Here is a 27,484-nt window from a genome sequence, read left to right on the forward strand (position 1 = left end):
GGAGACCAATAAGGACAAGCAGGAAAGCCATGGTGACATCAACAAAAACAGCTTCAGTATGGGTTTTGGGGTTGATGCTGAAATGCAGGAGGTTAGGGGAAGGTGGGAAAATGAGCATTAGTAAATCTTAATCTTTTTTTTTTCTTTTTTAAGATTTTATTTATTTATTTGACAGACAGAGATCACAAGTAGGCAGAGAGGCAGGCAGAGAGAGAGAGAAGGAAACGGGCTGTTTGCGGAGCAGAGAACCCAATGCAGGGCTCGATCCCAGGACCCTCTGGGATCATGACCTGAACTGAAGGCAGAGGCTTTAACCCACTGAGCCACCCAGGCGCCCCTAAATCTTAATCTTTTAGTGGGGGCTACTAGCAAACATGTTCAACCTTTACACCGGAGGGAGGACAATATCTTCATCCTCCTGGACAGAAAGCAAGTCTTCTCTGACCCGGAGGGAAACTCTATCTCCCAGAGATATTTGCTGTACACACTTCCTTGGAAAAATGGTCCAGAATAAAAGCCTTTACAAGACATCCAGAAATGCTATGGAGAACTACCCTCAATAGGGAAAGGGCACAATCAGTCAGGTGGCGAGGAAGAGGTGGGGCTAGGATTTGGACGAGGCCCTATCTGATCCTGAAGGGGCTACCATGCTTCGTGTTTCCACAAGTAAACTATATAGAGATGTGAATTTAGGTGCAGGTGAGAGGGCAAGCCAACCTCTCCAAACCTTGGCTTTCTCTTTGCACAGAGTCCCATTCCATTGCCTACCTCAAAGATCAATAATGTCTGCTATGTAAATGCCACCTTTGTCACTGAGTAGGGACAATAATTGCTACCTTCCAGGATTGTTGTGAAAACTGGAAAGATATAGGCACAGTACCTAGACGAATGTCTAGGGGAATAAGCAGTGATAAAATAGTTACCATTCATTTTGATAAACCTCATCTTATAAGCATGGTCAAAATCGAGAAAGAAATACGTATAGTGTCTATAAGTTTTAAGGGGAAGCCCCACAAATGTCCCATGTTTGATTAAGGAATGATTCATCAACTGGGAAGGTCACAGAAGGAGAGGGCATGGGAAGGGGACCCTGAAACAGGACACCGATCTTTAGCTAGCCACTTCAGCAGAACTGACTTGCCCAACGGTGTTGGTGGGGGCAGGGAGGGGGCAGGTTTCACCACTAAACACCCAGATAACTCTCACCTCTCATCTTGAAGTGCATTGCACATTTCAGGAGATGGGTTTCTTTCTTTCTTTCTTTCTTTTTTTAATTGGAGATGGGTTTCAAAGAGGTTAAATACTGATTTCCTTCAGGTTGGGAGTCCTAGCCTGCCCAAGGTCAAAGGTGTTAAATCTAAGTTTATTACGGTACCCAGTAAAGATAGGAGCCCAGTTTGGGAATGCCTGCCTGCCCCTTGTAGGTGAGCCAGTGGACACGGTGGTGAGGAAGGTCGGCTTAAGAGTCATGCAGACTGCTTGTTCAAATGCCAGCTCAACAAAGCTGTATGATTTTTTTTTTTTTTTAAGATTTTATTTATTGGGCACCTGGGTAGCTCAGTGGGTTAAAACCTCTGCCTTTGGCTCAGGTCATGATTCCAGGATCCTGGAATCAAGCCCCAGCAGGGAGTCTGCTCAGCAGGGAGCCTGCTTCCCCCCTCTCTCTCTGCCTGCCTCTCCACCTACTTGTGATCTCTCTCTGTGTCAAATAAATAAATAAGTCTTTAAAAAATATTTTATTTATTTGAGAGAGAGAGAGAATGAGAGAGAAAGAGAGCATGAGAGGGAAGAGGTCAGAGGGAGAAGCATACTCCCCACCAAGCAGGGAGCCCAATACAGGACTCAATCCCGGGACTCCAGGATTATGACCTGAGCTGAAGGCAGTCGCTTAACCAACTGAGCCACCCAGGCACCCCAAGCTATGTGATTTGATACAAGTTTCTTAGGTCCTCTAAGCCTCTCAAAAGAGGAGGCCACAATGGGGACCGTTATTTTGCCTTGCACAGGCCTTTAGAGATGATGATTTGTTAAGTACCCTGTTTGATCCTTTAATATCCTAGCTCACCGGCAGTCTGGGGAGCTATAACAAATTACCTCGCACTAGGCGGCTTAAACAACAAACGTTTCTCATAGTTCTGGAGGCGGGGAGGTCCGAGATCAGGGTGCTGGCAGATCTGGGGTTTGGTGGAGGACTTCTCTTCCAGCCTTGCTCATAGCCAGCCCCTTGGGTTGGCTCCTCATAGCAGAGAGAGAACAAGAGGGCACAAATTCTGTCCTGTCTTTTCTTATAAAGACATAAATCCCATCATGAGTGCTCTATCCTCGTGTCCTAATTACCTCCCAAAAGGCCCCATCTCCAAAAATCATCACATCAGAGGTTAGGATTTCAACATTCGAGTTGGGGGGACACCCAAACATTCAATCCATAGCTCTCACTTAATTTGGACAAAAAAAAAACCCTCCAACAATGTAGACATTATATCTCCATTTAAATTCGGTTTTCTCAGTGCCCACTACCAACCGCAGCTCTGTGCACTTGGGTTATCCCTTTTCTTCTCAATATAATTCTATTCACGGAACAGGGATTATTCAATCTAAAACTCTAAGTCAAGAGTTGGTAAACTATGATCTGTGGGCCAGATCTACTCACTGGCTGTTTTTGTACATAAAGGTCTATGGAACACAGCTATGCTTATTTGTTTCTATGTTGTCTATACTACCGGTTGTGCAACAATATCGGAATCGAGTTTTCACAGAAACGGTATGGCTCAGAAAGCTAAAATATTTACTCTTGGGCTCTTTGCAGAACAAGCTTGCCAGTCCCTGTTCTAATGGCTGAAAATAGCTTGTGCCCAGTGATCAATTTATTGCCTTGCACCTCCAAATTCACTCTTGAGGACTTGTTCTGGGAGAGGGGACTTGACGCATTTTCTACCGGACAGTAAGGAGGATGCTGAGGTTTGCCAGTAGGGGGAGCTGGAGGGACGTTGCAGGAAGAAGGGGCCGCTCTTCCCGGTTGCTTTGGGTTAATTTGTGCTTTTACTGGTACCAGCTGCCTGATGAATGGGGCGGGCGACCATCCTGCGACACCCTGCTCCACCTGCATACCCACAACAGTCTGTGGTTTGCAGCTGGAGCCCAGGCCTAGGGAGCGCTTCTGAGGCAGACACCACATGTGTTCAGCCTTGTGCCCCTAGTGGGGCCCTGACTCCCTCTCTCCAGCCTCAGTCCACCTTTAAAGATCATTTCCTGCTTTGCGTGGCATCTGTGGAGCAGCCCCGCCCCAAACCTCTCTGCCATCCGTGGGCAGCAATCACATCCTTCCCAATGAGCTCTGAATCCCAATTGCCAGGCAGACCTTCCAAATTGTCCTTCCTGAGTACTCTAAGACTGCGTTAGGGAACCCTATATCTCTCTATATCTCTGTTTTTACTCTCCTTTTAAAGCTTAATGCCTCCTTATACCGGGTTCCTCTATTTAAATTACTGTATAGTTTTTTTCTCCGGATTAGACCCAGAGTAATACACAGTGTAAACTGTAACCATTCCCAATTCTTGAGACTAAAGCCTGAAAGGGAAATTTAGGACATAGACGAGCAGGTAAAATGTAGTATCTGTTAAAAAATGAAGTACTTATTTTGTACTTTGTTAGAGTAATAAATGTCTATCACAGTAAGAAATGAGAAAATACAGGGGGAAAACACAGGAAAAAAATCACCTATAGAAAAAGAATTGTCCGAAGACTACCAGCTTGGTTACAGCTTGGTGTGTAGGTGGTAGGGACTTGTAAGTTGTGGGAGGAGAGGTCCCTATCTGTTTCTGCTCTCACCTGCTTAAGGCCTGGTTCACAGCAGACCCTTCTGCTGAATGCATCCACAAGAGGGGGGGTGTCCAACCGGTGTTATTTTGTTTGCCATATATACAAGGAAAGTGGCCTTCTCAGAATATTTTGAGTCGTTAAGCCACTTTGATGAATCACCGGTGTTCAGTATGGTGAACAGGTGATGGTCATGTCTGAGAACTGTCCTGTGGGATAGTGGAGACCAGCCTGCCCTAGACCGTGGAGGTGCATCAGAATGGGAATCTAGAGGGAATCTCACAGTTTATCTGATGGGGTTTTCTCTCCCTTCTGGAAGAGCCACACCTCATTCCATCCACCGCTCCCCATAGCACCAGAGAAGTGCCCTTGTTCCTGAGTGTGACCATGCACTAGGGGCGCTGCCCAAGGTCATTTTGTCTCTGAACAAAATGGATCTGCTCAAAAGAGCCGGCCGTTGTTCACGAGCTGGCCTTGATTCCAGTCTCTCTGCCTGTCCCCTGGGTTGTCTGTTTCTGGGATGAAGCCACTGCTGATCAGCTCTTTAGACCTCTTCCATTTCAGAGTGGTTAGTTACTCTGCACTGGGGCGCTGCCCCAAAGGCAGAAGTCACAGCTTGTGTTCCCCCAGGTCTCTCCTCTCACTCTCTGCCTCACTCACACACACTCCTTGTTTTAAATGGACAGTCCTTGGGCGCCTGGGTGGCTCAGTGGGTTAAAGCCTCTGTTTTCGGCTCAGGTCATGGTCTCAGGATCCTGGGATCGAGCCCTGCATCGGGCTCTCTGCTCAGCGGGGAGCCTGCTTCCTCCTCTCTCTCTCTCTGCCTGCCTCTCTGCCTACCTGTGATCTCTGTATGTCAAATTAAAAAAAAAATTTTTTTAAATGGACAGTCCTAACTTCAGATGTTGTGCGCCATTACTCTCATAGGGTCTTAAACCAGTCATCCTGATATTTATATTCAGATATTCAGAGAAAAGTCATATTCCACTACTGGAGATGGTGGCCCCTTTTTGCACGTTTGTCTTGCTATTGGGCTCCTTTTTACCATCCACATGGGTCCATCAATCACACAAGAGCAACAGCAACAAAGGCATTGAAAACTTCTTGTTACAAAGACCCCAGTGGGGCTAGGAAGCCTGGGGATACCGAGAAGGGTGAGACAGGACCCTTGCCCCGTGCACCAGTTGAAATAACAATACCCAAACATCCCAGAAGTTCCATGAATAGTAGGGTTCAACCAGTTACAAGAGCTGGTAAACGGCATAGAAAAGCAATCACGAGGCAGAACATTGTTAATACATTAGTAACAGGTGCATTACTGCAGAACGTCAATAATGTGTAGTAACAGGTGCATTACTGATTCTTGTACAGCGTTAGGTGAATTCTTCAGCCTCTCCGAGTCTGACTCCCTTTCTGGATTGAATCAGTTTGCTAGGGCTCCTGTAACAGCATCTCACAGACCAGTGGCTTACCCAGCAGAAATTTGTTGTCTTATGGTCTGGAGGCTGGAATTGCAGGATCAGGTTGTCATCTGGCTTGGCTCCTTCTGGCATTGCTCTCTCTGGGACATCTTTTTTTTTTTTTTTTTTTTTTTTTTGAGGTTTTATCCATTTATCAGAGAGGGGGGGGGTAGAGATCGAGCACAGGCAGACAGAATGGCAGGCAGAAGCAGAGGGAGAAGCAGACTCTGCTGAGCAAGGAGCCCGATGTGGGACTCTATCCCAGGACGCTGGGATCATGACCAGAGCCGAAGGCAGCTGCCTAACCAACTGAGCCACCCAGGCGTCCCTCTCTGGGACATCTGTGATGCAGTCTCCTCCTCTTTGAAGACATCAGCCCACCCTGACGACCCCACTTTAACTCCTTCCAAGGCCCCATCCTTAGTCACATTCAGAGGTGTTGGGGGTTAGGACTGCAATGTCTGAGCTATGAGGGGACACGGCTCAGCCCATAATATTGATGAAGTGGAAACAAGGGTTCCCGGCTATCTTCAGTCACTCAAATATTGATTGAGCGTCTATTGTTTGCCAGGCACTGGGATTACACGGACAGGGCCCCATTGGCATGGGATCTGTGATAGGGAGATGATTATGGATTAGTTACACCAGGGCTGGGAAGGAGAAGGGCTGCTGGGAGAGCATCAGATCAGGTACTGGACTGCCATGGCCTGAACTAAGGCAGCCACAGTGACAGGGAGGATAGAAAAATGTTAAAAATGGGGCCTGGGTGGCTCAGTCAGTTAAACGTCTGCCTTTGGCTCAGGTCATGAACCCAAGGTCCTGGGACTGAGCCCTGCATTGCGCTCCCTGCTCAGCAGGGAGCCTGCCTTCCCTCTGCCCTACCGCATGCTTTTGCTCTCTAATAAGTAAAAAAAAAAAACAAAACAAAACAAAACTTTATAATACTTTATAATTCTAGAAAAATGTTAAAGATATTTATGAGAAAGGATCAACAAAATTGATACATGATTAGACATGGGTCAAAATTCCTAGGTTTCTGGCCTGGACAACAGATATGCGGGGAAAGTCGTAGTATTTGCCGAGTAAGTTCTGGCAAAAATGACGAGTTCCACTTTAGACCTGTTTTTTAAATTTATTTCAACTTCTTTTTCATCATGATAAGTGCAGTTTAATCCCCATCTCCATTTCCCCCATCTCCCACCTACCTCTCCTCTAGTGACCGTCAGTTAGTTTTCTATAGTTAAGAATCTGTTTCTCGGTTTATCTCTCTTCTCTTTCCCTTTATTTCCTTTGCTCATTTGTTTTGTTTCTTAAATTCCACAAGTGAGTGAAATCATGTGGCATTCGTCTTTCTGTGGTTAACTTATTTTACTTAGCATAATACTCTCTAGCACCATCCATGGCGTTGCAAATGGAAAGATTTCATTTTTTTTATGGCCGAGTAATATTCCATTGTGTATATGTATCACCTCTTCTTGATCTATTCATCTATGACACACAGCTGGGCTGCTTCCATATCTTGGTTATTGTGAATGATGCTGCTATACACATAGGGGTGCTCATATCTCTTTGAATTGGTGTTTTGTATTCCTTGGGTAAATATCCAGTAATGTGGGATCATAAGGTAGTTCTATTTTTAAGTTTGTGAGGAACCTTCATGCTGTTTTCCACAGTGGCTGCACCTACTTGCATTTTCACTGCCAGTGTAAGAGAGCTCTTTTTCTCCACATCCTCGCCAATGCTTGTTTCTTGTGCTTCCCTTTGGGCCTGTTTATTTATTTATTTTAAAGACTTTTTTAAAAAATTTATTTGACAGAGAGAGACACAGCGAGAGAGGGAACACAAGCGGGGGAGTGGGAGAGAGGGAAGCAGGCTCCCCCACCGAGCAGGGAACCCCACGAGGGGCTCAATCCCAGGACGCTGGGATCATGACCTGAGCCGAAAGCAGACACCTAATGACTGAGTCACCCAGGCGCCCCACTTTGGACCTGTTTAATGGTCATAGCCATCAGGTGTCTAACGTAATAGATGAGATCATGAGTTTCTGAGTCTGCAAATCTGGGTCCAAATCCCAGCTTGTCCATGTCCTTGCTGTGTGGTCCAGGAGAGCAACTCAACCTCTCTGAACTACCATTTGTTTGCTCTAACCTGGCTAGCTCAGTTGGTGGAGCATGTACTTGTACTCTTGATCTCAGGGTTGTGAGTTCAAGCCCTACGCTGGGTGTGGGGCTATGTAAAATAAAATAAAATTTTAAAAGGCTGCTGCTGAGACTTAAATAAGATGAAATACGTTCATCACATAGCACAGTGTACCTGTGTACCTGGTGCGGAATAAGCACTCAAGTAAGTAGCAGGGCATTATTGTTCCTAAATTTGGATGAGATGATGAGCAAATCCAAGCTTTCTTTTGGTTGATTTCCTTTGCATCTGTAGATTATGTCTCTAACTTAGATTTCCGTTCCTCTGCTCCCTTTGGAAACATTGCCGTCCGGTTATTTTGCCTCTTGTTCCTGGAGGTGAGAGGATTTCCCCCATGCCCTGAGAGAGCAGGGTAGAAGACAAGATTGTTTTGTTTACCCAGGCCAGTTTGAGAAGGGACTTCAATGATCACTTCACCTTCTGGCCTCCAGGTGGCGCCGCTCCTCTGCTTAACTCGCGGCCCTGGCGCTAAGCCTCTGGAGTGAGAAACCAGGCAGGAAAACACCAAACGGAATCCCTAAAGCCCAGCGGAGTGCTGAGTGCCCTTGAAGGACAGTTTCTTTCTTTCTTTTTTTTTTTTTTCCTTTTTTTTTAAGATTTTTTTTTTTTTTTTTTTTGACACACAGATCACAAGTAGGCAGAGAGGCAGGCAGAGAGAGACAGGAGGAGGAGGCAGGCTCCCTGCTGAACAGAGAGCCCGATGGGGGACTCAATCTCATGACCCTGAGACCATGACCTGAGCTGGAGGCAGAGGCTTTAACCTGAGACCATGACCTGAGCCGGAGGCAGAGGCTTTAACCACTGAGCCACCCAGGCGCCCCAAAGGACAGTTTCAAAAGGCAGCTTGAAGATGTGCCTTCCTCATTTGGCCTGTAGGAATTGACTCATAGACACACTTCTCTAAGCAGGCCGTGGTGTTTCACGCTTCCGCCTCTCCGCAAGTACTTTTTGCTGTACTTTTTGATGCTACTCTGCCTCGAGAACTCCCTCTTGCCTCACACGTCAGCTCACACGTCCCCTCACATGTCCCCTCCTCCGTGAAGCCTTCCCTGATTAGACCTTCATTTTGGGTTGGACACCTCACCACTGTGCTTTCACCACCCCCTGGGCATTGCTTTTGGATGGAGCTACAATTATATGTATATATATTTTTAACACTTTATTAGAGAGAACTTCAAATATTAAAAAATGGAATAAGTGATCTAATAACATCAGTCTTGCTGATCTGTAATTTCGGCTTTTCTTATATGGTTCCCTCACTAGACAGTGACCTCTATGAGAGGATCTGTATTTTATGGCATCTGGGCCCAGCTTCTGTGCTTGACATAAATATTCAATAAAGATTTGAGGAATAAGTGGAAGCATCCTTGGTCCCGTTTCTCTAGTCTACTTCCCCTTTTTTCTATTTGGGAGGCTCTTCCCACCTTGCCTTTGGTCTTGGAGGTGAGCAGGGAGGGGGCTGTGGGCATTGCTAGCAGCACACAGGACTCAATATGGCCCTGCTGTGACTCCCTCCTACACCATGTGACCAAATGTCAACTCTGTCTTTTTTTATGAACATGACAGATTAATGTCTCTGAGCCTCAGTTGCGTTATTTGTAGAAGAAAGAAAGAAAGAAAAGAAGGAAGGAGAAAGAAAGAAAGATAGGAGGAAAGGAAGAAAAAAAGCAATGATGCTTGCTTTGCAGGGCTGTGAGAATCAGATAAGATACCCAATAGCTTGGTACACAGTGGGTATGCCACAATGCTACTTTCCTTTCCTGTGGGTTTTATGTTGACTCAAGGGAAATGACTTCATCCTTGGGAAAGAATGGCTGTTATTCATTATGCAGCAGGAACAAGGACAATAGGAGTCTTCGGGAAACACCGGCTTCCCCTGCCTGGCATGGGAAGTGGAATGTCAGCCTTCCCGCATGGCCAAGGCCTCTGTATCTGACAGGGGAGGCCAGACTGGCCAAGGCAACATGAGGAGGGCAGGAGGCGCCCTGCACAGTGCCCTCCCAGTTCTGTTTGTCCTTTCTTCTTCCTCCATTCATCTGATGCCCAATGTTCTTGAGTGCCTTCTGTGTGCAGGCCCGGGGCTAGGTGCTCAGGCTATAGTGAACAGACAGACTTGACCATGCCCTCACAGAACCTGAGGTGTCTATGGATGGGGTGGAGGGAGACACAGGTGCACATTGCAACGAGGGATAAGGGTGACGAATGGAAAGTGTGGGCTAGGAAAGCAAATGACAGGGGGATCTCACCTAGTCTGGGGAATAGGAGGGTTTTCTTGGGGAAGTGACATGGCAGCCGAGATATTAAGAACAAATGGGAGTTAGCCAGTCCAAGCACGTGGGGAGAACAGAACCTAACCGATCTCCCAGCCTGGATCATCTCTCCAGGTCCACTCATGCAGTGCCCCATGTGTGTGTCCCACCCAGAGCTCCCTGTCTCACAGCTCTGCTTACTCTGCATCTCCCCCAAGCCTCCTAGTCTGGAGTTTCCTTCTCACCAAGGAAGTCACCCTTAGATAGCAGCTGAGAAATTTTTCCTTCAAGGAGCACTTGTCTTCTTCTCAAGGATGGTTACAGAGGAATGGTCTTTCAAGAACAAATTCCGAATAGTGAGAATCACAGGTACTTTCTGGCCAGTGTTTTGGGGGAATCACAATTGGCTGCAGACTCTTTTCTGAGCACAACCTCTGCCTCACAGAGCAATCTCTCTGCTCTCTCTCTGTCACCTCATCCCTTAGCTTCTGCCCATCAGAGCAACGTGGCAAGACCCAGAGCCCGTCCTTTCTGATTTGGCCCTGCTGGAGGCCAGGGCCCAGGGCAGGCCAGGGGATTTGATGAGGGCAGGTAGGTGTTCTGTTACCAGGCAACAGGACCCAGCCCATCTCGGGGCAAAGAGTGAGCTTGACGTCAGCACAGAGTGAGGTCAGCCCACAAAATGGTCTGTGAACCTCCAAAGGAAACAAAAGAGCACCAAGAGTGGAGCTAGACTGCTTTCATTTCCTTTTCTTGACTAAGCTGGAGATCAGGGGAACACTGGCAATGGAAGGCGAGATCCTGGATTCCCCCTGTGGACAGGGATGGAGAAGCACGTTCCCCATCAGACGATAGCCATATGGTTCATCTCTAGTGACCCTGCTGTCCCAAATGTGGTGCCGTTCAAGGACTTTATGTGCAACTTGGATGTAGACAGCATGATCAAGCATGATGCTCATCTAAGCAGGGGACCATAAAAATAATTGTTGCTAGGATTTATGTGACAGACACTTTTCCCCGTGCCACATACTTTTAAAGTTTTAATGGATGCTCACGGTGACCCTAAAATGTGGGGATTAGGCAGTTGACAGGTGACACAGGAAGAAACAGATTGAGAGGAATTAAAATGCCCAAGGATACACAGCTGACATTGGTGAGACAGGCTTGGAAAACCATCTAAAGCCCTTCACCAGCACTGAGAAACTCCATTCATTCATTCACGCATTCGCCAGAAATTTACTGAGCTCCTTCCATGTGCCAGGCAGTGTTTGAGGTAAGACAGACAAAATCCTGCCCTTATGGAAGTAAATCCTGGCAAGGAGAGTGGGAATAAAAAAGTAAACAAATTAAAGAGATAATTTCAGGGACACCTAAGTGGCTCAGGTAGTTAAGTGTCCGACCCTGGATCTCAGTTCAGGTCTTGATCTCAGGGTGATGAGTTCAAGCCCCCCACGAGGCTCCTCACTGGGCATGGAGCCTACTTCAAAAAAATAAAAAGTAAAAAGAATTTCTCAGAACTTCTATCCAAAATGAAGTGGGCTAACAGAGCCATTTGGACGGAATGGTCAGGGAAGTTGTCCTTGAAAAAGGGACATCTGTGTCAGAGGGCGCTGCCATAGGGAGGATCTGAGGGAAGGTCCTTAGGCAGGAGAGGAAACAGAGTACTGGACATTAATGGGTTCTAAGGGAGTTGTCATTCTAGACTGATTTTCAGGAACTTGACTGGGATACAGTAAGATCCAGTCCTTGGGCTCAGAACAACTACCTAAACACAGACATGGTAGACCCGTGTATACCGGCCGGGTGGACAGGGGCTGGAGGGTCAGTGAGCCGGGAGGGTTAATGTAATCTAGAATTACTCTCATCAAAGTAGGGCCTAGGGTGGGGAAGGGGATGGATCCTCTCCTTTGAGCAGGTTACGGCCCACCCGGAGATCTGAGCATACTCTGGGCACTGACTGCAGCGTAAGACACCGACAGACAATAGTTAGATGGTCTCTGTGGAGGGCAGCCACACAGGGTGGTGAGCAGGGCCAGAAGACCATTTATTCCAGATGGAGAGCTGTCTCCAGAAAAATCTAGGATTGTCTGGAAGGAGTTACAAGGAGTCTGATTTCTTTTTCTTTCTTTTTTTTTTCTTCCTGCTGATAAAATGAATATATGCAGACAATTCCCAAAGCAGAGAAAAAGTAGAAAGGAAAAGGAAAAGAAATCACTTTATTCCCACTATGCAGAGGCAATCACAGGTCATATCTGATGTAATTCCTTCTAATATTTTTCTAGGCTTTAAAAAACGTAGTTGAATCAGGGCACCTGGGTGGCTCAGTGGGTTAAGCCGCTGCCTTTGGCTCAGGTCCTGATCTCAGGATCCTGGGCATTGGGCTCTCTGCTCAGCAGGGGGCCTGCTTCCCTTCTTCTCTCTCTGCCTGCTTCTCTGCCTACTTGAGATCTCTCTCTGTCAAATAAATAAAATCTTAAAAAAAAAAAAAGTAGTTGAATCAAAGTGCACCTGTCCACGGTTTTGTCAGTGGTATGTGTGTACATAAATGTTGAAAGAAGCGGCGGAACAAGCAGACTGCTCCGAGGCTGGGCTCTGGAGTTCTTAGCCCGGGCTTCAATCCTGACAATGTCCCATATCAGCTGTCTGACCCTTCCCACCCCCTATTCTATCCCACCTCATCTGTAAAACAAGGATTATATAACCCTGCCACATAAGGTTGTCCGAGGTGTAAATGAGCTAGTGTTTGTAAACCTTAAAAACTGTGCCTGTAGACACCTGCTGCATAACGCTTGCTAAGGGAATACTACCCTTCTTTTGTCGAATGTTTACATCATAACCATTACAGTGACACGAAGATGTTTTATGGAAAATTCTATTGTCTGAATCAGAGTCCATCCTATATGTTCACGATAGCGAACAGTCCCCTCATGTTGGACGTGGTTTATTTCTGACGTTTCAGATGGTGACTGCCTGGAAGTAGACTGGGTCTACACTTCCAGTTGGTGTATTTGGATGGAGTCGCAGAAGGGGATTAGTGGGTTAAAGGACATGGACTTTGTTTTTTGCTTTTTAAGAAAGATTTATTTTTAGGTAGGAAAACATCCAACTGCTAAAAAATTCAAATAGTACAAAAGAGATTACAGTGAGAAGGACTGCTGTGATTCCTGTCGTCCACTTTCCTCCTCAGGGGCACCAAAATTGGTTTCTTGTTTATGCTTCTGGAGCTGATCAGTAGAAACAGCAGATATATCTCTATCTCTATCCTCTCTATCTCTATCTCTGTCTCTATCTGATGTGCATTTTTAAAAAGTTGGTATACTGGGGTGCCTGGGTGGCTCAGTGGGTTAAAGCCTCTCTGCCTTTGGCTCAGGTTGTGATCCCAGGGTCCTGGGATCAAGCCCCACATCAGGCTCTCTGCTCAGCAGGGAGCCTGCTTCCTCCTCTCTCTTTCTGCTTCTCTGCCTACTTGTGATCTCTGTCAAATGAATAAATAAAAAAATCTTTAAATAAAAAAAAATTGGTATACTACTACTAATGCATCTTGCCCTTTTATCTAGTATATCTTAGAGACATTTTCTGTTGTTACCTCAAGAGTTGCTTCATTTGTTTGCATGCCTGCGAAGTGTTTCTTATTAAGGTTAGGCAATAATTTAACTAGAAATAGATACAGGCATTTAAAAGTTATTTGACGCAGGGTGCCTGGTGGCTCAGTGGGTTAAGCTGCTGCCTTCAGCTCAGGTCATGATCTCAGGGTCCTGGGATCGAGTCCCGTGTCGGGCTCTCTGCTCAGCGGGGAGCCTGCTTCCCTTCCCCTCTCTCTCTGTCTGCCTCTCTGCCTGCTTGTGATCTCACTCTGTCAAATAAATAAATAAAATCTTTTTTTTTTTTTTAAGTTATTTGATGCATATCAATGTATCTTTTAAAACTGTACTCTGGTTAGCACCAGATAAACCCTATAGCCCCGTCTGATTAGTGGAACCAGAATTAAAAATCCAGATCAGCTCAGGGGTGCCTGGCTGGCTCAGTCAGTAGAGCCTGCAACTCTTGATGCTGGGGTCCTGGGTTCAAGACCTATGTTGGGCATAGAGCATACTTAAAAAAAAAAAAAATCCAGATCAGCTCAAATCATGTTATCTCTGCAAAGATCTTCAAAGACTAATTAGTAGTGGTTGTCTCTAGGGAGGAGAACCAGTCACTGAAGAATCCCCTCCCGATGGCCCCCTGAGGAGATCTGACTAAAAATGAACTGGGCTGACTTGTGAGGTATAGGGCTCTCCATTTTTATTTCTTTTTATTTTACTTTTGAGAGAGAGAGAGAGAGAGAGAGAACATGAGTGGAGCGGTATGGGGGTAGGGCACGGTGAGGGGCAGAATGAGAGAAAAATTCCCCAGCAGGCTCTATGCCCAGTGTGGAGTCTGACACGGGACTAGATCTCACAACCCTGAGATCATGACCTGAGGCTCTCAGTTGTTTTTTTTGATTGTTTGTTTGTTTTTTAAGATTTATTTACTTGGGGTGGGGAGGGGGCAGAGGGAGAGGGAGAGAATCTCAAGCAGACTCCCAGCTGAGTGGGGAGTCGGTGGTTAACCAACTGTGACATTCCATGAGGCTCTCAGTTTTTAAAATGTTCAGACATCATCCAGGTGATTGTATCTTCTAGCATGTTCTGGCAATTCAGAATAGAGGAACTATGGCTGCATGAGAACAGGCAGGCACGTTCTACCTAAAGACACTCCGTTTCAAACACCTTTGTACCCGGTGCTGAACACACCTCAGTTGTAGACCTCCAACACAGCCCAGAGATGCCTGGAAGGGCTCACTCTGTGCATGCCTGTGCCCGGCGGGCTGGTGGGCTGGCTGGGGGGGGGGGGGACACAGATTCCGTCTGAGCCCCGAGTCCATTCCAAGGCCTGATTCTTCTTACAAATGCCCTCAGGTGTGGAATGGAGAGGAGGCAACACTCTGAAAGCCTCATGGAAGAGGTAGGGAGAAAGGTGCCCCACAGAGGGCCTTCCTGTGGGGACAGAGTGTATCTTGGGATGAGACCTGTGCAGCTTCACGGGGCCCCACATTCAGTATAACCCTGCCCTTAGTTTAATGTTCTTCTGCTTTCATCTTGGAATTCTATTTTTTAAAGACTTTATTTTTAAGTCATCTCTACATCCAGCGTGTGGCTCGAACTCACAACCTGATCAAGAATCACATGCTCCACCAACTCAGCCAGCCAGGTGCCCCTGTCTGAGAATTCTTAATAGTTTTTAAGCAAGGGGCGCCCTATTTTCATTCTGCACTGGGCCTGGCAAATTACGGAGCCAGTCCTGTCCCTTTTGATTACAGGAGAACGGTGACGTGATTTTTTTGCTGCCTTAATGCTACAAAGGCGAGAACTGGGTCTGCCTGGAAACCTCCTGGCTTCTAGACCCAAAGCGGAGATGTGGACGCCAGACTGCTTTGCCTGGAGAAGAAGGGGAAAGAGGACAGTAGGAGGGGGGGACAAGAACTCTGGAAAGGTCTTGAGGCCTGCCTATCCTGACATGCCACTTAGTTACTTCCTCATTACACAAGAGGGTATCTCCAGGGGAGAATATCCATCAGTGGCCAGCACATGCCCAACATTTAGAGCCTGGGCCCCACTGTGTTTCAGCCTGACCTATGACCAGGAGCGGAGGGGATTAGTTGCCTGCTTGGGCTGGACTCTGGGATGAGCATGTCATCCATACGAGCTACACAGATAATATTGCATCTCCATAGATAGATCTATATATCTTGACAATGTATACCTATAAAAATATTGTATGTTTTACCAAAGACAAAACAGAGGGTTAAATAATTGGCATAAAACCACAAGAATATATAAATAGGACACAGAAGGAAAAATAATCACTTTTTTTTTTTTAAAGAAACCACTTTTAATCCCATTTTCCACTGGAAACACTTGGTAATTTCTAAATGAGGAGCTACCTCTGGAAAGATACATGAAAAAGTCACTGCCATTGTCTCTGGGAAGAACTGGCGAGAGACTAGTTTTACTTCCCACTTTGGTATGTTTTGAATTTTGTACATTGTGCATGTCATACAAAGATGTGTTATTTTATATAAATAATGGTAAAGAGTAGGAGCTTGGGACTGTATAAGAAAGAAATTAGTACTCTAGTCATCTGGAGTGTTTGGAGTATGTAACTTAACCTGACCAATTTTTTTATGCCAAACTTAGGGGAAAAATGCAGTTTTTAGAATTCTGGGATTTTAAATTTTTATTTATTTAGAAAGATTCTATTTATTTATTTGACACATACACACACACACACACAGATCACAAGTAGGCAGAGAGGCAGGCAGAGAGAGGGGGGGAAGCAGGCTCCCTGCTGAGCAGAGAGCCCGATGTGGAGCTCAACCCCAGGACCCTGAGATCATGACCTGAGCCAAAGGTAGAGGCTTAACCCACTGAGCCACCCAGGTGCCCAGAACTTCTGGGATTTTTGTTCTGAATAAGAAACTGGTAACCCTGTATCTGTATTTTATTTAGGAAGAAACCGTGGCTCTTCTTCTTTGGAGAGGTTAAGTAACTCAGTCAAGGTCATACAGCTTTTAAGTGGTGAAGCCAAAACTAGAATACGGGTCTAATTCCAAAACTAGTGCATGGGGGGAAGAGAGGCCTGTGGGAACTCAGCTCTTTATGATGATGCCCAGATCCATGCTGAAAGAACACAAGAGTGCCTGCTTAGGGGTCTGTCTAGGGAAGCTCTATTTAAAGCAATGTTGTATAAGTACATTGTAAATTCATTATGGATAAGTTTCATTGTAAAGAAACCATAAGTTATATACTCCTGACCTGGACTAAGGTGAAGTTATATATAGTTTTAAACATTTCGCCACAGAAAAATGAATGTGGGCTGCCTCATGCTATAACCAAACATCGGTAGGGATGTTACAGAATTTGCACTAAAGGCCCCATACCACCTTTATAAAATCCAAGGGATTCAGACTTCCAAAATATATCCAGTCCAAGAGTTACAAGAAAGATAAAGTATTAAAAAAGCAGTAGGCAGAGATTGCTAATTGCTTATCCAATATCCATTCTTACCATCTTATTTAATATAGAACTCTAACTTTCCTGGGACTAGAAGTGTGCCCAGGTAAAATATTACACTCCTAGCCTTCCTCGCAAATAGGAGTGGCCAATAAGATGTAAGTAGTTGAGTGGGGCTTCTAAGAAAACACCCCCTTTTCTCCTGGCTCTTTTTCTTACTACCGGAATGTGGATGTGATGGCTGGAGCTATGGCAGCTATAGTGAGTATGTTTAAGCCACAGTAGTTAGATCTCTGTTAAAGGTAATACTAACTGAAACAATGGCCCAGGAAAATGCCTGAGGACCTATAAATGTCATAAGAGTCCATAAGTGCTCCCTAAAATTGATGTGGTGCTCATGAAGATGTTCCGATGATGTTAAGGATACCCACAACAGGAAGGAGTGAGCTGGCAATCTCTCAGCTCCCTATAGAACCTGTGTCCCTGTCATCAGAAAGAAGCACTCAGGAGTCTCATTGGTGCTCAGTTCTGCAACCAGTGATGTCAGTTTCAGGGAGAAAGGGATAAGGCCTCTAGGCTGTGGGTATAAGAGACCAGGAGGGGCTTTGCCACCCCCACCCCCGCCAAGGGTGTGTGTGGAAAATGATCAGTCAGTGGTGATGGGCTTTCACCAAATCCTGTTCCTGAACCCAACATGTCCTAAGAGAGTCTGTCCTAGGAGGGTTGGGATAGTATGGGGTGTGGAGTTGATAAGAACCTTGGCTCTAAGGGGCTCTGGCGTGGAGTGGACATGTGTAAGGGGGTTAGAGTCAGAGGGCAGAGGCTGAGGCAGGCTAGAGAACAGTGTATTTGGGGTGCACAGGGAGAGAAACCCGAGCGATCTGAGGATGGTTTCACAAAGTGAACACTCAGTGCTGCTAGAAAGACTCCAGAGGGCCCCACTGGGAAAGGGCAGGGGGCTGGGAGTGGGGGGGGGGAGGGGAAGGAGTGGCCTGGAGGACCTGTAACATGTCTCAGGGGTTGAAGAGGCCATGGGGATCTTAGATCCCTGAGTTAGGTTGTTTGTTGGGCCCTGGAATTCTCTGGAATTCCTGGAATAATTAATTATGTGGCTTTCTCTGCAAAATTGCTACAACCACCATCAAAACACAAGATATTTTTGAGCTTCTGTGTCATTACTTGTCACAAAAGCCTTGTCCTCTTCCAAGGCATGTTATAGAGCACCACGTTAGAATCATCTGAGGTGCTGGGGAACTCAGATGGCAGTGCCACAGAGAGAGCGTCTTTGTGAACGAGATCACAGAATATTTAAATGCCCTGTAACTAGGTGAAAAGGTACATTCCCAGACACCCCTCTTAACTCCAAACTCCACAGTCCACTGCTAGAACTGACAGGTATTTCTGCCTGAGGACTGGTATCAAAGTTGGATCTCAGGAGCACCTGGGTGGCTCAGTCGGTTAAACATCTGCATTCGGCTCAGGTCATGATCTCAGGGTCCTGAGATGGAGGCCTGAGTTGGGCTCCCTGTTTGGTGGGGCGTCTGCCTCTCCCTCTGCCTCTGCTGCTCCCTCCACCACCTGCTCATGCTCTCTCGTTGTCTCCCTCTCTTCCAAAAAAATAAATAAAATCTAAAACAAAAACAAACAAACAAACAAAAAACCAAACCAAACCAAAACAAAACAAAACAAAGTTGAGTTTGAAATGCATAAGTCACATCTGTGGGCTCTTTGAGGCTTTGGGGGCCGGGTGGAAGTTCTGGAGCCGGAGCAAGCCCGTGCAGGCCTTCCTGTCTTCTCAATGTTGTGTCTCCTCCCTCTGTCCTCAGCCCTTCCCCGCTCCAGGGACATCAAAGCCGCTCCCTAGACCATACAAAGCCCTTGCAGGAACAGCCACATAAATGCAGCAGCTGTTTGCTGACTGGGGCTGGGAGCGGTGCCAGGCCAGAGATTTGGGAAGGGAACGCTTCCAAATGCTGGATTAAGCCTCTGGAGCAGATGTTGCCCGTGGCTGGCCAGCATTTAGATTGCTGGGCAGGCAGCAGGCTCGGCCTGGGATTTGGATAGCTCACAGAACTGTCCAACAAAGACCCGAGCGAGGGTCAGCTGTCAGGGGTCCCCGGGGAGCCCGCTCAGTGCTCAGGAGACTGAAATCACAGTGAGTCATTTCAGACGGAAAGAAAGGGCATGGAACAAGTGTTCCTGTGAACATTTCCTTGACACCTCGCCTACGTGATACTCAGTGGATAGTCCTCCCTCCCCCAGCTCTACACTCAGCCTCCCCATTTTAAAAATGGGAACAACTGAAGGCCTGAAATTTGCAAAGGAGTCAGGCTTTGAAACAGAGTAGGAATAATATCGGCACCAAATCCACAAACCCCGTTTTTGCACACGAAGCCCAGATGCTGAAACAGAGCTGGTCTTAGCCCCCTTTTGGAATAGGTGATGCGAGGGACCAGAGAGGTATGCCAGCTAGAGGATGGGTCTCTCAGCAAGGGTGTGCTCCCATGCCTGAAACACCAGCATTGCCAGCGTGAGGCACTGGATAGCTGAGTCAGGGCAGAGAGCAAAGCCGGGGGTTTGAAAAGACATAGTGAAATCTACCCTTTGCTGATTGTGCAGATTTGCCAAAGGGCAGGGTTGGGGCAGAGACACATTCTCCCACAGTGCTGAGAAAAAGAACACTGGATGTGGAGTCATGCAGACTGGGGTTTGAGTCCTGGCTCTGACACTTAACCAGCTGGGAGGCTCTGAGCTAGTTACTGGACTCCTGCGCCCCTGTTTCCCATCACTAAGCTGACTACCGATTCCTGTTTCACAGGGTTGTCATGAATGAGAATGCGCTCCTTTACCGGGACCTTGGGCACACATGTCATCTATTAGAAGCTGCAGCCCCAGGGACATCCCTGACATTGGGTATCTGGGGCCAGGATGTTCCATCAGCCGAGCAAATTCTCTGTTGTCACTGTTCATCTCAGCCCCAGACCCAGGCTTGTTCTTGGGCGGTGACTTCAGAAGCTGCGGCGACATTCCCTTCGAGCCGCTGGAGGCTTGGATTTCACCAAAACCTTCAAAATGTATCTGCGTTTTGAGGCCAGTTTCCTTTTGTCATATTTTTTCCATTTGTTCTTCGCCTTGGGGAGAAGCTTTCATCCTTCTAGCTGCTCTGAAATTAATCTTTCTCTGGATGTATTTCTTACCACCGAGGGAGATCTGGGCCTGCCCCCAGACAGATCTGCAAAGGGGATAGGATGGAGAAGAGAGAGGAAGGGAAATGGTTGGAGTGAGAACAGTGAAGAGAGAATGTGCAGGCAATGCAGTTAGCAGTGATGGGGGGGCGTGCTTAAAGTTAGCGGTAGGCGCTCCCTAACAAACTGTGGGCGCCAGCGGGCCCCTGAGACATGCTCTGGAGTGCAGAGCCGCCTGCCCCACAGAGCCCGAGCGGAGCCATGCGGGAGAGGCCTATGTTGATTCTAAAATCAAGGCCACACCGCAATTGCCCTCAGAATCTTCCAGCCCAGCTCCGCTTTCCATCCATGCTCCTGCTGCCTTGGAGAAGCCCCTGGTTTCTCCTGGGACTTGCTTTCACTAAGCCTCATCTCTTGCACTGCTACCCTGTGCGTGGCAGGCTTCCTGGGTATGCTGCCTGTGTCACTGAGCGAGGCCCTGTGCTCAGAAGACCCTGCCTGGGTGTCAAGGCTTTGCTTCTGTCTCAGTCTTGAAATTCTTAATAATTTTATCTGTGATAGGTTAAGCGGGTGTTCTGTAAGTGAAATCCAGTGGGTCCACGGAACCTGCATGAATAAGGAACCTGGGTGACGCACACAGCAGGACACGCAGAGCAACGGGCCTCGTGGCCTGGCACACGCACGCAGTCCTGGGACAGTCTACAGCACCACTGGGCCCCGAGGTGGCCAGGCCAGGCCCAGGGCAGACCGAGGCAGTGACAGCAGCAGCAGCCACTGTAGGAGGGTGGAGGAGCTCTACAAGGGGCAAGGACCCCAGGCGGGTGGCCCATCCGCATTCCTGGAGCCTATTCTTGCAGCGTCTATACCAATATGAACTCTTGGATAAGAGCCCCCGGACAGGTGCTGCTGGCACCCGGGCAGTCAATTTGTCAGTAGATTATTACTCAATTAAAACATATGCATAGGGGGACGCCTGGGTGGCTCAGTTGGTTGAGCAGCTGCCTTCGGCTCAGGTCATGATCCCAGCGTCCTGGGATCGAGTCCCACACCGGGCTCCTTGCTCAGCAGGGAGCCTGCTTCTCTCTCTGCCTCTGCTGCCATTCTGTCTGCCTGTGCTGGCTCTCTCCCCCTCTCTCTCTGACAAATAAATAAAATCTTTAAAAAAACAAACAAACAAACAAAAATATGCATAGGGCACCTGGGTGGCTCAGTGGGTTAAGCCTCTGCCTTCGGCTCAGGTCATGATCTCTGGGTCCCGGGATCGAGTCCCGCATCGGGCTCTCTGCTCAGTGGAGAGCCTGCTTCCTCCTCTCTCTCTCTCTCTCTCTGCCTGCCTCTCTGCCTACTTGTGATTTCTCTCTGTCAAATAAATAAATAAAATCTTTAAAAAAAAACAAAAAACAAAAAAAAACATATGCATAGACGCTGCGAAGGAGCCTATCAGGGAGTTATTAGAATTCATAAAGGAGTTTAGAATCTGCAATTCTGGAAACTGCTGCAAAATGGCAGAGCAAATATTCATAGGCCGAGAAAGAGAAATGAGATTTAAAGGTCGTCGCATTCACTGGAAAAGAACACTGTATTCCCAGGAAGCTTCAGCTAAACCAGTTATTAACAAGCAAGACAAGTTCAAAATTAATCTGTTCTTGTAATTGAAGATACAGTGAAAGAACGCATAAGTAGGTGTTTTAAATTATGTGCAATAGCTGAAGTCACTTTCGGTTTCTGGTATGACCTCCACAAGTTACAGCAAATATTAGTGGAAACATTCAAAGGCCATTGTGTAAACTTACATTTAAGATCAAATTCAGACTTGCATGAAACTGATTTGTATGAATTAAATCTGCTTAGAAAAGTTGTTCCACAAGAACTCTAAGTGCTCTGAACTTTATATATATATATTTTTTTTTCTTTTTAAGATTTTATTTATTTATTTGACAGAGAGAGAGCACAAGTAGGCAGAGAGGCAGGCAGAGAGAAGGGGGAAGCAGGCTCCCTGCGGAGCAGAGAGCCCGATGCAGGACTTGATTCTAGGACCCTGAGATCATGACCTGAGCCGAAGGCAGAGGCTCAACCCACTGAACCACCCAGGCGCCCCTGAACTTTATATTTTGAAATAATTCATCAGAAATGCTTTCCAATGTTGTCACAACCTGTCAAATATTCTTAACAGCTTCAGGAACAGTTACGTCAGCAGAAGATTCCTTCTCAGGATTAAAAATCATCGAAAATTATTTGCGATCTTGCATTTGCCAGGAGCAACTAACATCACTCTCAATTACGATGATTGAAAATAAAGTAGCTAAAATTATACATTTGGATGACCTAATCAATGAATTTACAGGAAAACAGGTTGGAAAATCCTTAGGATTATTCTAGATCTAACATTAATAAAGTATTATTATTTATGGCATAATGATACCCCAAATAATTTTTTATGATCTGTGAGTTTGTTATTCCTAATATATCCCTATCATCTCTATTATGTTTAAAAGTGATGAAGTATTTCTAAAGGCAGAAGCTTTGCTCAAGAGCACCCATATTTTATTTTGCACCGAGCACCACAAATTACGTGATCTGCTCTGCCTCAGTGCCTTGAAGTTTCTCTATTTTTCAGTAAAACCCATAAACATATAAACTCTTAGATTTTAAGAATTCACGGACACCCTACAGCAGTGGATCTCAACAGAGAGCAGTTCTGATGCCCCCTCCGTCCCCCAGGAAACATGTGACAATATCCGGAGGCATTTTTTGTTGTCACGATTAGGGGGTTACTACTGTCCTCTGGTGGGTAGAGATTAGGGATCCTGTTCAATGTCCTGCAATGTACAGGACAGTCCCCCATGACAAGGAATTACCGAAATATCGACAGTGCCGCAGTGAAAAAAAAAACATAAACTAGAAGCCCCAAGTGTAGTTTCAGACTAGCAGAATAGCATCCCTGGTGGTTTGTTTGAAATGCAGAGCCTCAGGCTCCATCCCAGACCTGCTAAATTGGAATCTGCATTTTAACAAGACCCCCAGGTGATCTGTGGGCACATCACATTCTGAAAAGCACTGAGTTAGGCTGTGAATGGTGTATTTCAGGCCCCCTTCAATCAGATATTAGGTCAGCCCCAGGGACCACCACTTTCTTCTGTATTTCTTGCACATCTCCCAAGCTCTTCCAACCTCCAGGCGGGTGATAGGCAAGCCCAGGTACAAAGACACTGCAGGCAGTGTCTGACAGCACCTCACCCTTGGCACTCATTCTTAGATTGAACTTGTACCTCTGTCAAGCAAGTATGCAGAGAAAGCGGTCTGGTCTCAGGCCTGGGAAGTTCAAAGCTCTGGCCTGGCTCCCAGCTGCTCCCAGGCCTCCCTCGGCTGCCATGTGTCTTCATGGACCTGGGACTCGAGCTCAGACACGGCACTGTTTTCAGAGCACAGCCTTTGAACATGCTGGGTCCTCCCGGTGCCCTGTCCCTGCTTAAGCTGCCTCCCACTGAGCCGTCAAGCCTCACTCCTCTGGCCCTCTTGGAAGCTTTTAGTTTTCCTCAGGGTCCCCATAGCTACCAGCAGATGGATCTGTGACAGTGGCCCCAAGCTCCAGGGTCTTCAAGGGAAGAAAGGAAATGCAGGTCAAGTCAGGGTTGTGGCCAATACAGGGCCCCCGGCCACACACGAATGCAGGCCCAGTGTTTCTAGAGCTTTGTGTTTTTAAAGAGAAGCCGAAAGGCTGGGTATTTTATGTGAAATCTTCTGATTTTTCAAATACTGGCAACTAAATAAAAAAATTAAAACAAACAAACCACAAGGGAGACCAAACGCCTCGGCAGCAGGCTAGAGCCAAAGATAGACAATCTGTTGCTGCTGGGCTGTGCAAACATTTGTCATAGTGTGCTGTTGTCTTTTGTGGACATCTTTGTCTCCCCACTCAGCCTGGTGGCAACTGGAGGTCGAGCCTGGAAGAAAGCCGTCCTCAGCACAGACTCGGTGAAGGAATGAACACATGAACGGGTGAGTGAGTAAAGGAATGGTATTGCATAAGCTTTGGTCCAGCAGGGTCTCAAACCACGGCTCACAATGGCAGGGTCACTCCCTAGGGGTTGTCTGGACACCTGTGGGAGTATTTTTGGTTGTTACAATGATTGACAGACCCACCGGCATTTAGCGGGTAGGCAGTCAGGGTGATAACAACATCAAGCACTGATTTTGTGCTCACTGTATGCAAGACTCTGTTCTAAGAACTTTATTGAAGTGAACTCCATGACAGTCTTACAAGATGGATACTGCCATCATCCCCATAGCACAGGCAGGGGCAGGGGCCACTGGTCAGTCTGCAATGGACAGGACAGCTCTGCAGGGCAGGAACCACCCTGTGCTCTGCACACTCTTGTATGCCCTACTGGATGTCTATGCAGGAAAAACAACCTGTTCCTAATGATCCAAATTACAACTATCATGCAAATTGCTAAAAGGGTATGTTTTATTTTTCAGCATTTTACCAAGAGCTCATCATTTCACAAGAGTCATGCACCAGGCAGATATACTACACAAGGCACTTGAGTTTCTAAAACTGCATACCTATATCCATCTGCATGTAGAGTTGCCAAAGCCATGAGGATTCTAGGTGCAAGCGTTAAACTAATGAGCTGATTTTGCTGGGTATACTTTTAAAAGAAATATTTATTTATTTATTTATTTTAGAGAGAGAGAGAAAGCACAAGCAAGGGGAGGGGCAGACGGAGAGGAAGAGAGAATCCCAAGCAGACTCTGTTCTGGGTGTGGAGCCCAGTACAGGATCCCAGGATCATGCGATCACAATGTGAGCTGAAATCAAGAGTCAGCTGCTTAACTGACTGAACCACCCAGGTGCCCTGCTCGGTAAATCTTTTATTGAATAACTACGTACTGCAAAAAAAGTGAGCTAATCATAATTATGTACTCTATGAGCTTTTGCAAAATGAACACACCTGTGTAACCCGTACTCAGATCAAGAACCAGAACATTCTCAGTATCCTGGGAGTCCCTTCCTGCTGCCTGCCTGCATGGTTTCCCCTAAAGGTAACACCATTCTGACTTCTAACACCCTGTCCATTAATTTTGCCTCTCTTGGAACTTTATATAAGTGGAATCATATGGTGTATACTTTCTTTGTGTCTTGCTTCTTTCGATCACAATCACATTTGTGAGATTCGTCAGTGTTGTGCCTGAATTGGAAGCTTGTTCTTTCTCATGCCTCCATAGTGGTCCGCTGTACGCCTCTACCACGATGTATTTATCTGTCCTACTGTAGGTGGACTTTGGGGTTGCTTCCAGCTTCTTGCTATTGTGAATAATGGTGCTGTGAACATTCGTGCTGATGTCTTTTGGTGAACATATGCATGCATTTAGTTTTTACAGTTATATGTATTATCTGTAACTGTTATCTGTAACTGACAGGGGTGCTATAAAATATTTGCTATCCAAAGAGGCCTAAATTCTGAGCGAGTAATTGAAATCCTCTGGTCTGACGCAGGTGCCTCTTTCCATGGTCCATTTGTCTGTTCCACAAGGACTGTGCCAGTGCCTGGTGCTGGCAAGCATCAGGGCTGTGCTTGGTGGGAGGGAGAGAACCTTGTCATAAGGTAACAAAGCAGAAGCCTGCATTCTCATTCCCACCAGTAGAGGTCAGCATTCACAAGAGACTCTGATCTGCCTCTCCTAACTTCCAGGCAGGCTTCTTAGGTTCCTGCCCCTTCTTCTCCCTTGGTAAATGGAGATCCAGCTCTACCTGGGGAAATCTAAAAAAAGAAAAAAGAAATCTTCACAGTGCACCTCGGTGGAGGCAGATGGAACTGACACACTGGGGTCTGGCTGTCTCCTCAAGGTACCCACATGTTCCCTATCCTCACTCACCCTACTGGCTTTGCTGGTGAGTGTGTCTAGCCCTGGGCCACCTATGCTGGATTCTGCATTTCCACACAGTGGCTTCTGCAGACTCAGGGGCTGGTTAAATGTTTAACAACTTGTTCTGGGCTGGGGGTGGTCTGATTGGTAGCTTGGCTAATTTCTGTGATGTAAAAAATTCTACCCGGTGTGATTTCAAGCTGTCAAGGAGGTGTTATTGAACATGGATTTGGGAAGAGATCCTAAGTAGCACAGTACATGGCATTCCCACCCTAAGTATATAATTGATGTAAATAAACTTGGAAACATTATTAGGTAAGGATATAATGTAGTAAAGTTATTGGAAAGTGGTAAGTTTTGAGTATTTATTACTTAAGATATAATTTATTTAATTTTACATATATAATTTTATTTTTAATAAAGTCTGTATTTAATAGTTGGCTCACAAAAATCTTGGCAAGTTCGCAGTTGGTTCTTGAAAGACAGTCCAGGGAGGTTCCAGCACTGCAGGGAATGGGCTGTGGTACCTCTTTAAAAATCACATTTGGGGGCGTCTGGGTGGCTCAGTTGTTAAGCGTCTGCCTTCGACTCAGAGCATGATCCCAGGGGCCTGGGCTCAAGCCCCGCATCGGGATCCCTGCTCTTCTGGAAGCCTGCTTTTTCCTCTCTCATTCCTGCTTGTGTTTCCTCTCTTGCTGTGTCTCTGTCAAATAAAAAAATAAATAAAATCTTTTTAAAAAAATTAAAAAATTAAAAAAATAAAAATCACATTTGTCTTTCCCACTGCAAATTGCGGTTGTATTCCCAAAGAGGTTAGGTAGGCCTTTCCTCCTCAGTAACTATGGTCTCGGCCTTATCTTTCCCTCTCTGTACCTCAGTTTCCTAATCCGTAAAATGGAGATCATAGAATTCATACCTCCTTTACAGGTTCCTGCAAGGATTGCATGAAATCACAGATGGAAAGCCATTAACACAGTGCCTGGCAGACGGTCTGATGTAAGTTGGCCAGAACTTTACAGCTCAGCCTCTGTCTCTTCAGAAAGTCTGAAGGAGGGGGTGCCTCCTAGTCCTTCATCCCCCTGCAGCTGGCTGAGCCAACTCACCTTGAAGTCACCTGAGAGTGGAATGCCCGGGCAGTCTGGAGGAAGAAAGTCCTGAAGGGAAGGCAGTGTCAAATGACCAGGAGCCATGTGTATGTGGTTTGTGTCTGCCAGAGCCTCAGGCCCTGGGGCTGCCCCCACTGCCTCCTTTCTTCCCAGCTGGTTGACTCCCAGAGTCACTGCCCAGCCCCGGGGCAAAGGGCAGAAAGTAGAAACAGGGAAACAGGGTGACTAGACTAGAACCTGTTGAGGGGGGAGCTGGACAGTTATCATCTGAAGACAGAGCAGGTAGACACACTCTTTGCCATATTGGCTTTTGCTTGAGTGTATAACCCAGCCAACGCTTTCAACCAGTTCACCTGATTTTTACCAGATAAAAATGTCAAAGACTTGTCAGTGCTTCAGAAAAACAGGAGGGGTTTTGGTCACTCTCTTAGACTTACTGATTGGGCAGTATTAGATGCGCACTGCCTCAGGTGTCCTTTTTCCCAGGACAGGGACTCCTTGCTTGAGCAGCCCTGCTCTGACCTCTGACCTCTGACCTCTGCAAAGCTCCATGACTAATGGCCACCA

The 27,484-nt window shown here is 46.6% G+C and overlaps 1 long non-coding RNA gene across 1 annotated transcript; it reads left to right on the plus strand.

Moving 5' to 3' along the window:
* The first annotated feature begins 23,797 nt into the window (after positions 1–23,797).
* On the plus strand, positions 23,798–26,916 carry LOC131836741 (uncharacterized). The gene is made up of 3 exons (XR_009355743.1): positions 23,798–23,939; positions 24,630–24,986; positions 26,739–26,916. It is a non-coding gene; the product is annotated as an uncharacterized LOC131836741 (long non-coding RNA).
* Positions 26,917–27,484: the final 568 nt, after the last annotated feature.

The sequence above is a fragment of the Mustela lutreola genome, chromosome 7, assembly GCF_030435805.1.
Source record: "Mustela lutreola isolate mMusLut2 chromosome 7, mMusLut2.pri, whole genome shotgun sequence".
Taxonomy (NCBI): domain Eukaryota; kingdom Metazoa; phylum Chordata; class Mammalia; order Carnivora; family Mustelidae; genus Mustela; species Mustela lutreola.